Below are 14,794 nucleotides of genomic sequence, written 5' to 3'. Positions count from 1 at the left end.
CCCACAGAGACTGGTTTAGGTTAATTTCAATCAATGCACTTATGCAACAATGGTATGGTTATTATTCAATGCTAAGACGAATAACAAATTGGTTATGTTTATAACTAAGATTATTAACTAATATGCAATTAACTAAGAGAGTAAAAGGTTGATTTTCTTATATAACACAGACATGGGATTCTAACTTCATTACTACCTCATTCAATAGACTTTTTGTTCAAAACCTTAGCATGCAATGGTGATTACACTAATCAGATAACACAAAACTAGTAAATGCCAAATTTCGTTGTACAAATACCCTACTACCAGACATCCACAAAAGAGATGAAAGCTGAATAGACACCAATTATATTGAGACCATATATGTCTATAGAATTTGACAACATAACGGTTTAATGTGCAAGTTATCTATCGTGATTACATAGGTCAAGTAAGATTGTTAAAATTACCTACGAATCATGCATAACAAATACATGAACCTATGATAGCATGGCAAGTTCTAAACCTCTAAATTCTTTGTCTCTTCATTAGAGATTAACACCTATCTTATAAGTTCGCGACGCTCATAAGACGAAAAAGCACAACCAATACTAGGATACCATACAATCACCACACACTAAAGTATTAAAACATATTAACTACTGGAATCCATAAGTAAATCTGTTAGAACCCCACGATAATGATTAGCCCATAACCGAACTCATCATCACCGTGGGTTCTGATGAAAGTATGATACAATAACCTAGGTCTTTATAAAACGAATAATAAACAAAGTACGAAATCCTGAGTATAGGTTCAACAAAACAAGAAACGAGCATCCAAGATTACAACTTAGAAGGAAGAATCACAAGAATAAACTAGGTCTTCTTCGTCTTTGTTGAATTGTGCTATAGGTATTCTTGTTGTCTTCTCCTTAAGCCCCCTTATTAAAAACGTCTTTTAATTGTCATTATATAGCAGCCCAATTAATCCAAAAGCCCAGAAAAACAACCTTCTAATTGAAACAGAAATCTGGAATCCCGACCCAGCGCGGTCGCGCGCTTCACCAGCGCGGGCGCGCTGACAATCTGCTTCTCTCGCGCGGGCGCGCGCTGGCACAGCGCGGGCACACTGACATTCTGGAAAAAATTCTTTTGCTTGTTTTATTCAGCTGGTTCTTGACGGCTTTGCACGAGCAATCTTCATGGCACCTTCCTAACACCATTTTAGCCCCATATCAATTATAAATCACCTTGATCCCTGTTATATATGCCTGAAATGCAAAACACTATAAAAACACATCAAAAACACAAATAATTTGAGTACAAAACATCAATCCAAGCCATTATAGAGCATTCAAAGTGGACATATTCTTTTTTTCTTTTTTCTTTCTTTTCTTTTTTTCCATTTTTTTCTTTTTATTTCAACAATTCTTGAACGAGTGTGTTTCGCTCCATCTCGCTCAACCCTAGACTACTCATATAAAATATGAGCCGAATACTAGCCATTTGACACTTAGCCATAACAACTAGCAATGAAATCCAATTTTTTCTCCAATTTTTAAATATCCATGTTATATTACCATTAAGAGAATATCCTAAATTCTAAATATAAACAAGTGATTAAACATCGACAAACAAATAAGACATGACCATGATCTAGCACGCAAGCAACCTATAAGACTTAGTGAAATTTTTAATACTTCTAGCATGCAAATCAACTCAATAGGACTTAACATCACTTAATACGACATCACTACACTTGGATCAATATCACAAATCAATCGATAAAGAAAACTTAAGGGATCATGTTATAATGCAAATGCAACTAAATGCAACATACTAACATGCAAAATAATAAAATAAACTACTACATGGCAAATATGCAACTATATGAACTAAACTGTCATGAATATGTAAACTATATGAGACTCACACATAACATATATTCCTTAACTACCACCCCCAAACTTAAAATATTCATTGTCCTCAGTGAAGGTAATAGTAAGGAATCAGGCATACCTACTCAGAATCAGGGTCATCACCCTCATGGGGTGGCGTGTCAGGAGTGTCAAGCGGTGGGTACACAGAGTCCTCACCGAATATTGGCCACTGGATGTCAACTCCTGTGGCTCTGAATACAGTCCTCAACGCCTGGGTAAGGTCCTATGCAAACTGACTATGGATGTCATACATCGCATCCATCCTCCTCATCAAGCGCCTATACTGCGCTGAACCCACTAACCTCAACATCCTATTCCTGCTGCTGCTATGAAGAACTAGGCTCACCCCTCTGCGCTCTCCAAGCTGCTCTACTAGCCTGGGCGGAACCACCAGTATATGTCTGATCCGCTGGCCGTCCACCCGACAAATGGTCATATATGTGGCCAAGCCCCTTCTCATCTGCCTTTCCACCGTACCACTCCTGCATCACTGCTATAATCGAACTGTCAATCGGTGCACTGGGCATCTGCAGCTGCTCGTGTGCGGGCCAATGAATGCCAACCGCCACATACAGCTTCGTCACAATGGATGCATAGGGAAGAAAGCCTGTAGTGCTGCCTCGCAGAAACCTCAAGATACCCTAATAATCACAGAGCCCAAGTCCATATAATCACCCTGTAGAATACCACATAATAGCTTCGCCCGGTCCACCGCAACATCAAGCACATGTGATGAAGGCATAATTTTAGCACAAATAAAAGAGTTCCATGCACGGGCATACCTGTTCATGCACGACGCGGGGAACGTAGCATACTCATTCGTGCCCCTCTTGAACTTCCAGTGAGTGTCAGGAACACACAATGTAGCAAAAATCAAATTTAAGTTAAAATCCTCACCAGTCTTTATTACCCAATCATCCTGACCCTCCTTCCTCTCGGGCTGGTTAATCACCCGATGAATAGCCTCAGCACTGTAATCCACCATCAACCCCCTCACCACAGTAAAACCATTTTTTGTCCGCCTTTGCATTCGCGTAAAACTCGTGAACCACACTCATGGGCACAGCAGCGGGTGCCTCACGAAAAGCAACCCAGCCCATCTAGAGAATCATCTCCAACAACTTACCATCTCTTCTCGATGGCAAAAATCCTCTATCCTTGGCTATAGGCTTCGACAACAGCCTCGTATACTCCACCTCAGCCTCCGGAGTAGAAAACCTGGGCCTCACACCGCCAATACACAAAGAATCGGTGGTGCTGCTGCTAACTTGCGTTAGTTGTCTTTTGGGTGCCATTGGAAGTGAATAAGAGAGAATAAGAGAAGTTTAGAGTTTTGAGACTTGAAAAAGTGATGGAGAGATTTGTGTATAAGTGTGTGTATATATAGGAAGAGAATTAGGTTTAGAATAGAAGTGGGATTTGACTAAAGGAATAATGGGAGTAATGGGGTGTTTGAAACTGAGTTGGAGAAGGAAATATGGAAGGGGGGAGCAAGAAATTCGGTTGTGAATTGAGTTTGTATTTGATTTTCGATTTTTCTGATTTTTTTTTCAGGTCCAAGGAGCTAGCACGGCTGCCCCTCCTGGCAGAGCGGGCGCGCCGTGCTACTGGAAAACCGGCGTGGCCGCCCCGCATATCAGCGTAGGTGCACCGTGCTACTGGAGTTTCAACGCGGCCGCTCCACTTCTCAGCGCGGGTGTGCCGTGCTACTATAGTTGGCACTGAATTTTTTCTTTTTCTGATTTTTTTTTGTGGTTTTCTCCATGTTTTCTTCTTCCTCTATCTACTAATGTACAACAAACTTGGGTTGCCTCCAAAGAAGCGCTTGCTTTACGTCATTAGCTTGACGTAGAATCCCGAGATCAAGTGGAGAATAGAACGACACTAACCACCTCACGGTTTACCGTATCCCCATAGTAATGCTTCAACTTATGTCCATTTAACTTGAACACTTGGCCCAGATCATTCTCAAAAATCTCCACCGCTCCATGTGGAAACACGGTTTTGACAACAAACGGCCCTGACCACCTCTACTTCAATTTTCAAGGTTCAATTTCTTCAAAGCCCAATACGCTTTATGCTCTAACTCCACAGGAAAATGACATCCTTTTCCATAAACCAACTGAAACTGTGACATGCCAAGAGGAGTCTTGTATGCTGTTCTATACGCCCAAACAGCTTCATCCAGCTTCAAAGACCAATCCCTCCTTAATGGAAACACAACTTTCTCTAGAATACGCTTGATCTCTCTATTATATACCTCAGCTTGACCATTTGTCTGAGGATGGTAGGATGTAGCAATGTGATGATTCACATTTTATCTTTGCATCATGGTAGTGAACTTGCGATTGCAGAAATGCGATCCCTCATTATAGATTATGACTCTTGGAGTCCCAAATCTTGTGAATATCTGCTTATGAAGAAAATTAAGCACTACCTTCACATCATTTGTCCGAAAAGCCTTAACTTCAACCCATTTCGAGACATAATCAACCGCCAACAAGATATACTGATTATTGCAAGATGAGACAAATGGCCCCATAAAGTCAATTCCTCAAACATCGAAGACTTCAACCTCGAGAAGCACATTAAAAGAAATCTCATCCCTCTTAGACATATTACCAACACGCTGGCATCGATCACACTTCAAAACAAACTGATGTGCATCCTTAAATAATATAAGCAGAAGAATCCCACTTGAAGGATACGAGCTGTTGTCTTCTCTCCTCCATAGTGGCCTCCATAAACAGTCGAATGACAGTCTCGCAAGATCCCCCCCCCCCCCGTTTCGCTGTACGGAGTACATCTCCTGATGATTTGGTCAACTCATTGCCTAAATAGAAATGGCTCATCCCACATGTACCACTTCACCTCATGAAGAAACTTCTTCCTTTAAGTAAAAGATAAGTTTGGGGGCATGATGTTGCTCACAAGGTAGTTCATAATGTCTGCGAACCACAATTCTTCCTCTTGCACCCCAAACAACTACTCATCGGGAAAAGACTCATTAATCAATGTCTTATCCTATGAAGTCGTACTAGGATCTTCCAACCGAGAGAGATGATCAATGACTTAATTCTCAGTACATTTCCTGTCCTTAATCTCTAACTCAAACTCCTGAAGTAAAAGAACCCATCGAATCAATCTAGGCTTCGACTCCTTTTTCGAGACGAGATAGCGAATTGCAGCGTGATCATTGAAAACTGTCACCTGTCCCAAGCAAATAAGATCGAAACTTTTCAAAACTATAGACAATAGCCAATAGCTCTTTCTCAGTAGTAGTATAGTTCAGTTGAGCACCATTGAGAGTCTTACTAGCATAGTAGACCACATGACATATATTGTTCTTTCTCTGCCCAAGAACTGCTCCATCTGCATAGTCACTTGCATCACACATCATTTCAAAAAGTTCATCCCTATTAGGTGTTGTTATGAGAGGTGTCGTGATCAAGCTCTTCTTTAAGCTCTCAAAAGCAGCTAGGCACTCGTCATCAAACTTGAACGGGACATCTTTCTCTAGAAGATTGCACAAGGGTTTAGAGATTTTAGAGAAGTCCTTGATGAAACGCCTATAGAAACCCGCATGCCCAAGAAAGTTGCGGACTCCCTTGACAGAAATTAGTGGAAGAAGGTTTTCAATGACCCCCAACTTGGATTTTTCCACCTCAAGACCTTTACTAGAAACCTTGTGCCCAAGAATGATGCCTTGTTGCACCATAAAGTGACATTTCTCCCAGTTGAGAACCAGATCGGTCTCGACACCCTTTTAAGAAATGCGCAAGTTTCTGCAAGCACTCATTAAAAGAATCACCGAACACAGAGAAATTGTCATAAACACCTCTACATTCTGACCAATCATGTCAGAGAAAATGGCCATCATACATCTCTAAAACGTGGCAGGTGCACCACAGAGCCCAAAAGAAACTCTTCTGAAGGAAAAAGTACCAAACGCACAAGTAAAGGTAGTCTTTTCCTGATCCTCTAGAGCGATGCAAATCTGATTATAACCCGAATAGCCATCCAGAAGACAGTAGTACTCATACCCAGCCAACCTGTCAAGCATCTGATCAATAAAAGGAAGATGAAAATGATCCTTCCTCGTGGCTTTGTTCAGCTTCCTGTAATCCATGCAAACTCTCCATCATGTTACTGTTCGAGTAGGAATGAGATCACATCCTGATCCAGTACTCGCATAGTGAGTTCACCCTTCTGCATATCTATCAAGGTTCGGCCAGTTGCCAATAATGGTCTTCCCAAGTTTATAAGAATCTTCTTATCCTCCTCAAAAATCAAGAATTACAAAATCAGCAGGAAAGATGAGTTTGTCCACCTTGACCAAGACATCCTCCACAATGCCTCATGGATATGTAATAGAACGATCGGCCAACTGTAAGAACATATAAGTAGGCTTTGGATCAGGTAGGTCCAACTTCTTGAAGATAGACAAAGGCATCAGATTGATGCTAGCTCCCAAATCACATAAACACTTGTCGAACGACAAGTTTCCAATAGTGCGGGGAATAGTGAAGCTTCCAGGATCTTTAAGCTTCGGAGGCAACTTCTCTTGCAGCACAACACTGCATTCTTCCGTGAGAGCTACGGTCTCTAAGTCGTCGAGCTTCACTTTCTGAGAGAGAATACCTTTCATAAACTTCGCAAAGCTAGGCATTTGTTCAAGAGCTTCAATGAAAGGTATATTGATATGAAGTTTCTTGAAAACTTCCAAGAACTTAGCAAATTGCTTATCCAGCTTTTGCTTCTGCAGCCTCTTAGGAAAAAGAGGTGGAGGATAGACCTGTTTTTTCCCTGTATTACCCTCAGGAGGAGTGTTGACAACAGCTCTCTTCCTTGGTTCCACTTCTGCACTTCTTCTTCAGCCACAACTTCAACTTCTGGAATTAGAGATTTTTCGGGATTTGCAACCTTCCCAGACCTCAATGTGATTGCTTAACCTGCTCTTTAGCTTCCTTTTTTCCTGGTACTTCAGTGTCACTAGGGAGTGTACCAGGTTGTCGATTCAGCAAGGCATTGGCAATCTGCCCAATTTAATTCTCCAAGGTCTGATAGACACCGCTTGGCTCTTGTACATGAGCCTCAACTCCTCCAATTCAGATTTTTCATTAGATTGCTGCAGCTGGAGTTGTTGTCTTGGTGTATATTGCGGTTGCTGAAAACCAGGGGGGTTATATTGCTTTGCAGCATACTACTGATAAGGCTGTTGTACCGCATTCTGAGTATTGCTGTAGCTGAAGTTAGGATGATTGCGGTTGTTGGGATGATAGGTGGCTGGAACTTGTTGCTGTGACCTTTGAAAGTTGCTCACGAACTGAGCTGATTCACTAGAAATAGCACACTGTTCCGTCTCATGCACACCAGCACAAAGCTCACAGACACTAGTAATCTGATTAACTCCATAATTAGCCAAAGAATCCACCTTCATTGTCAAAGCCTTAAGCTAAGCAGCTATAGCAGTAGCTGCATCTACTTCCAGAATTCCTGCTACCTTGTCCTGAGGTAGCCTCTGAGTTGGGTTCTGGTTTTCATTAGCAGCCATCAGTTCAATCAACTCATAAGCTTCATCGTTGCTCTTAACCCATAAGGCTCCACCTGATGCTGCGTCAGGCATGGGTCTAGAAGTTGCACCCAACCCGTTGTAGAAATAGTTAATGATCAACCAGTCAGGCATCCCATGGTGAGGACACTTTCGAAGCATCTCCTTATATCGCTCCCAAGCCTCACACAAAGACTCTCCAGACTGCTGCGCAAATTGAGTAAGAGCATTCCTGATTGCAGCAGTCTTAGCCATAGGAAAGAACTTAGTAAGAAACTTTTGAGCAAGATCTTCCCACTTAGTGATAGAGCCTGGTAGTGGAGAATGCAACCAGCACTTAGCTTTATCCCTAAGAGAGAATGGGAAAAGCCTTAGCTTTATAGCATCTTCAGGCACATTATTGAATTTGAAAGTGTCGCGGATCTCGATGAAATCTCTAATATGCATGTTAGGATCTTCAGTCGGAGAACCCCCAAACTGAACTGAGTTCTGCACCATCTGAATCGTGCTAGCCTTGATTTCAAAAGTGTTAGCAGCGATGGCTGGTCTGACAATAGTAGATTGAATATCACTGATCTTCAGCTGAGAATAATCCATCAAATCCTTTGTATTCTCTTCTAGTTCACCCATTACAACAAGAGCTTCTTCTTCTATCTCAACTAAGATTATTTCTTCAACTTTCTCCTCTGCTTTTTCCAGTGTTCTCTTTTGAAGTTGAGAACGCGTTAGCATACACGCTCTCTAGAGTACCTGAAAAAGCAATAACAAACAAGTAAGTAAAATATCCGAGTCAATGAACTTTAATGACCACTGATGTCAAGCACATAAACTAAAAATACCATGAGTCCCCGGCAACGGCGCCAAAAACTTGTTAGGACGAAAACAGGCGTTAATATTCACACAAGTACACGCGATCGGAAGTAATATAGAATTAATTCTAGTTCATTCCCACAGAGACTGGTTTAGGTTAATTTCAATCAATGCACTTATGCAACAATGGTACGGTTATTATTCAATGCTAAGATGAATAACAAATTGGTTTTGTTTATAACTAAGATTATTAACTAACATGCAATTAACTAAGAGAGTAAAAGGTTGATTTTCTTATATAACATAGACATGGGATTCTAACTTCATTACTACTTCATTCAATAGCCTTTTTGTTCTTAACCTTAGCATGCAATGGTGATGACACTAATAAGATAACACGAAACTAGTAAACTCCAACTTTCGTTGTACAAATACCCTACTACCAGACATCCACAAAAGAGATAGAAGCTGAATAGACATCAATTATATTGAGACCATATATGTCTATAGAATTTGACAACATAACGGTTTAATGTGCAAGTTATCTATCGTGATTACATAGGGCAAGTAAGATTGTTAAAATTACCTATGAGTCATGCATAACAAATACATGAACCTATACTAGCATGGCAAGTTCTAAACCTCTAAATTTTTTATCGCTTCATTAGAGATTAACACCTATCTTATAAGTTCGTGACGCTCATAAGACGAATAAGCACAACCAATACTAGGATATCATACAATCACCACACACTAAGGTATCAAAACATATTAACTACTGGAATCCATAAGTAAATCTGTTAGAACACCACGATAACAATTAGCCCATAACCAAACTCATCATCACCGTGGGTTCTGATGAAAGCATGGTACAATAACTAGGTCTTTATAAAATGAATAATAAACAAAGTACGAAATCCAGAGTATAGGTTCAACAAAAGAAGAAACGAGCATCCAAGATTACAACTTAGAACAAAGAATCACAAGAATAAACTAGATCTTCTTCGTATTCATTGAATTGTGCCATAGGTATTCATGTTGTCTTCTCCTTAAAAATGTCTTTTAGTTGTCATTATATAGCAGCCCAACTAATCCAAAAGCCCAGAAAAAACAGCCTTCTAATTGAAACAGAAATCTGGAATCCCGACCCGGCGCGGTCGCGCGCTTCACCAGCGCGGGCGCGCTGACAATCTGCTTCTCTCGCGCGGGCGCGCCGACCTTCTGGAAAAAATTCTTCTGCTTGTTTTATTCAGCTGGTTCTTGACGGCTTTGCACAAGCAATCTTCATGACACCTTTCTAACACTATTTTAGCACCAAAGCAATGCTAAATCACCTTGATCCCTGTTATATATGCCTGAAATGCAAAACACTACAAAAACACAAATAACTTGAGTACAAAACATCAATCCAAGACTTTATAGAGCATTCTAAGTGGACATAAATGCCATTTAACAGCTACCAACTGTTAAGTAAAGCTACAACATATTTAGCAAAAAAAAGTAAAGCTACAGCATCAACGACTAACTACATCAACCCACCAATGGCTAATATAGTGACTGTTAACAACTAAAGGAACTCACATAGCTGGTGATAGTGACTTGACATTGGTTAAGTCCTGAGTCTGACACAACACATAGACTGATGGAAATTTCACTAAATGAAAGCCAAAACAAACTTCGAATATGATCTTGGATTCTAAAGAAGAAGGAACATTCTATATTCATGCATGATAAATTGGAGGGATATTCAAAGCAATATATCAATATAAAATCTAGCCTCATTTGGCAAGCCTCATCGGAAAGAATGAAGAAGCAACATTGCTAGACCTAGAAGACTGTGTTATGTATTGTCTAGCAAGCATTGTAACTTGGTCAAATATAAACCAAGTTGTAGCGGATGTTTCACTTAAGAAATAGTTTTACATTTTGAGTAATAAAGAGAGGGATCCTCCTCTAAGTGAAATTGTAAACTGTAGTTGTGAGATTACTTTTTAATCACAACAGGTTATTTATTCAATATGAATCTCAGGTGGCAAGTCAAAAAATACACCACCTGAAAATTTTGAATATCTGTGTTCATTTTAGTTTTCTCAAATATGAATTATTGTGAAAATTTTAATTTTTATTCAACCCCCTTTCTACAAATTAATCTAGTTGATTGTTAGTGATTAACAGAGTTCATAAGAACTTAAGATAATATAGTTGATCCCCTGACTAAGGGGTTTGAGCATGTTATAGCCTTTAAGTCAAGGTTGAGGATGAGACTCATAATGCATCATAATTCATTAACAACGGGAACCCAATACACCTGAGAGGAGATCCCTCGAACTGTATTCAATTTGGTAATAACACGTTGTAAGGATGAATTTGTATTACTCTATTATATACTTTTAGATACTCACATATCTGAGTTTATCCCCTATAAACCTTAAAAGGTACTGGAACTTCTAGTTAGCAAGAGTTTAATAAACTCTAATGGAAGTAGATGTGGATCAGAGTTTGCCAAAATCTGATTGACATATATTATTTCATAATTTGTAAATTATGAGTAGGGTCAATTCATAAGATGAGATGTTAGTAGTACATCTTTGGAGATGCCCAGCTAAGCGAATGTTATTGTGTGGTTGTAATCAGAGGAAATGGTCATTCCTTGAAGCATTCGACTAACAGGGTCGAGACACGACCATAACGTCTCAAAGTCGTGGATCAGCACCATAGAATTTGACTTGTCATCATCTATGGAGTGTGGTTACACCAAACAGATAAATATTCAAAGTGAAACAATCCCCCTATATCCAGTAGCCATCAAAGTAAGAGACTTAGGAAGGTTCAAACTCAGAAGAGCACCGACTCTGAAAAAAAGTCATGATAAAATATGATATAAATTTCATCATAGATTTGTGGGGGATTTTTAGAAAATGGAAAATTTATGCCACATGTAATATGTGTTCTTGACATAATTTCTAGATAATAACAAGTGGAGGTTGTTCTTTACTATAAGGACATAAACTTTCATATTTCGATCAAAGACATTTTCTTAGTGAAATTCATGAAGAAATAAGAAAAAGAGTATCATTTGTATTAGAGTTGTTCCGGTTTTAGCTGAGAAACAAGTTATCAATTTTCTGGACACATTCAGGACCTGAGCCTAGGCTCAGGGCTAGGCTCAGGGCCTGTGAATTATGTAAAGATATTTCTGCAATGTTCAAGGCCTAAGGCTGGAGTTCAGGGACTGATGGTGTGATGAAAAAGAATCTGCAATGTTTAGGGCTTGAGGCTGGAGGTTTAAGTCTTGAGCTGCTGAATAACTTTGGTTTGTTTAGGGCCTAAGGCTGGTGCTCAGGGCTTGAACTAAAAAGCCAATTGCTAAAACTATATTGACATGGTTTGTATAAAAAAATATTTTATATATTTACATTTGAGTGAGGATTATTATTATTTTATTATTACAATAATCAGACGCTTATGCAATATATATAATTGAACGGATACATGCATTACATTTTCAAGTAGAGAAAATTGAAGTGTGTGAAAATATGAGAAGTGAGAGCATCACCTCTCTGGCTCTCTCCCACATATACTTACATATATTTATTATTATTTTGGTGAATTGAGGTGTTGTTCATTTTTTAGCCTTTCCGTATCTGTGAACAGATTGCTATGAGCAGTTTTATCCTGTAGTGATATTGCTACAACACATCACAACGTAAGTGGGGCAATAATCTCTTCAAGAACAGTCAAGTCTTCTCGAGGGCTTGGAGACTCAGCCGATTCTATAATTCTTATAAAAGTTCATAGAGCTAAGTGATTTTCTCATTCTTCTTGTTTCATTACAATCACTAATTATATGCTTATTTTGACCTTCATAATTATTTCGTTATTTGATTTAATTTGCATGTTCATGTTAATTTATGATATATAACTGCCCCATTATTGCGCGTTTAGTAATATACCCAACAGTTATGGCCATATCAATCATTTTATGCTTGTCTCTATGGAAAATGTTAGCCATTTTAGCAGGATTTGGGTCCAGATGTTTTTAAATGGCCTTGCACATTTTTAAGAATGCTAGACTGAAACTCGAGATCCGTCACCACAACATCTGGAAACATATTCTTCTTTTACGTTAAAATTTTTATTTTCTTTGATTTTAATTATAGATACACGTGGATAACCTGTAGTAATGGCATCATGCATTTAAAACACAATTCTCAAGAAAAAATAGAACAAATATGGAGGTATTGTTTAATAACAATTATGTGGGTGAATGAATGTGAGAAACAAGGTCCTCATAATTGATACCCCTACTGCTAACACTATCTCTCTATTTTTATATATCATTAATGACTGATAAATAACAGAAGATAAAACTATTGATCATTAAAGGTTGAAACATATCCACTAGTTGACTAACTAATAAATATATTCGCATTTGATTGATGTGGTTTGAGATTTTGTCCAATATTATTTATGTGGTGATGATAACTTTAATAGATAAACTATAAATTTACCTCTTGTATCTGAGAAAATTTTAATGAACTAAATTTCAAAATAAACATGAAAATAACATTGTCAGTCCCAACTCACCATTGGTTAAGTCCTGAGTCTGACACAACACATAGACTGATGGAAATTTCACTAAATGAAAGCCAAAACAAACTTCGAATATGATCTTGGATTCTAAAGAAGAAGGAACATTCTATATTCATGCATGATAAATTGGAGGGATATTCAAAGCAATATATCAATATAAAATCTAGCCTCATTTGGCAAGCCTCATCGGAAAGAATGAAGAAGCAACATTGCTAGACCTAGAAGACTGTGTTATGTATTGTCTAGCAAGCATTGTAACTTGGTCAAATATAAACCAAGTTGTAGCGGATGTTTCACTTAAGAAATAGTTTTACATTTTGAGTAATAAAGAGAGGGATCCTCCTCTAAGTGAAATTGTAAACTGTAGTTGTGAGATTACTTTTTAATCACAACAGGTTATTTATTCAATATGAATCTCAGGTGGCAAGTCAAAAAATACACCACCTGAAAATTTTGAATATCTGTGTTCATTTTAGTTTTCTCAAATATGAATTATTGTGAAAATTTTAATTTTTATTCAACCCCCTTTCTACAAATTAATCTAGTTGATTGTTAGTGATTAACAGAGTTCATAAGAACTTAAGATAATATAGTTGATCCCCTGACTAAGGGGTTTGAGCATGTTATAGCCTTTAAGTCAAGGTTGAGGATGAGACTCATAATGCATCATAATTCATTAACAACGGGAACCCAATACACCTGAGAGGAGATCCCTCGAACTGTATTCAATTTGGTAATAACACGTTGTAAGGATGAATTTGTATTACTCTATTATATACTTTTAGATACTCACATATCTGAGTTTATCCCCTATAAACCTTAAAAGGTACTGGAACTTCTAGTTAGCAAGAGTTTAATAAACTCTAATGGAAGTAGATGTGGATCAGAGTTTGCCAAAATCTGATTGACATATATTATTTCATAATTTGTAAATTATGAGTAGGGTCAATTCATAAGATGAGATGTTAGTAGTACATCTTTGGAGATGCCCAGCTAAGCGAATGTTATTGTGTGGTTGTAATCAGAGGAAATGGTCATTCCTTGAAGCATTCGACTAACAGGGTCGAGACACGACCATAACGTCTCAAAGTCGTGGATCAGCACCATAGAATTTGACTTGTCATCATCTATGGAGTGTGGTTACACCAAACAGATAAATATTCAAAGTGAAACAATCCCCCTATATCCAGTAGCCATCAAAGTAAGAGACTTAGGAAGGTTCAAACTCAGAAGAGCACCGACTCTGAAAAAAAGTCATGATAAAATATGATATAAATTTCATCATAGATTTGTGGGGGATTTTTAGAAAATGGAAAATTTATGCCACATGTAATATGTGTTCTTGACATAATTTCTAGATAATAACAAGTGGAGGTTGTTCTTTACTATAAGGACATAAACTTTCATATTTCGATCAAAGACATTTTCTTAGTGAAATTCATGAAGAAATAAGAAAAAGAGTATCATTTGTATTAGAGTTGTTCCGGTTTTAGCTGAGAAACAAGTTATCAATTTTCTGGACACATTCAGGACCTGAGCCTAGGCTCAGGGCTAGGCTCAGGGCCTGTGAATTATGTAAAGATATTTCTGCAATGTTCAAGGCCTAAGGCTGGAGTTCAGGGACTGATGGTGTGATGAAAAAGAATCTGCAATGTTTAGGGCTTGAGGCTGGAGGTTTAAGTCTTGAGCTGCTGAATAACTTTGGTTTGTTTAGGGCCTAAGGCTGGTGCTCAGGGCTTGAACTAAAAAGCCAATTGCTAAAACTATATTGACATGGTTTGTATAAAAAAATATTTTATATATTTACATTTGAGTGAGGATTATTATTATTTTATTATTACAATAATCAGACGCTTATGCAATATATATAATTGAACGGATACATGCATTACATTTTCAAGTAGAGAAAATTGAAGTGT

At 38.2% G+C, this 14,794-nt stretch overlaps 1 non-coding gene across 1 annotated transcript; it reads left to right on the top strand.

Annotated features, from left to right (window-relative positions):
- Nucleotides 1-7,605: 7,605 nt before the first annotated feature.
- On the top strand, nt 7,606-7,712 carry LOC141682247 (small nucleolar RNA R71). Its single transcript, XR_012559654.1, has one exon. It is a non-coding gene; the product is annotated as a small nucleolar RNA R71 (small nucleolar RNA).
- Nucleotides 7,713-14,794: the final 7,082 nt, after the last annotated feature.

This window comes from Apium graveolens, chromosome 1 (genome assembly GCF_009905375.1).
Source record: "Apium graveolens cultivar Ventura chromosome 1, ASM990537v1, whole genome shotgun sequence".
In the NCBI taxonomy this organism is placed as follows: Eukaryota; Viridiplantae; Streptophyta; class Magnoliopsida; order Apiales; family Apiaceae; genus Apium; species Apium graveolens.
Note: the sequence above shows the minus strand (reverse complement) of the source record. Positions and strands in the feature narration are given on the sequence as shown.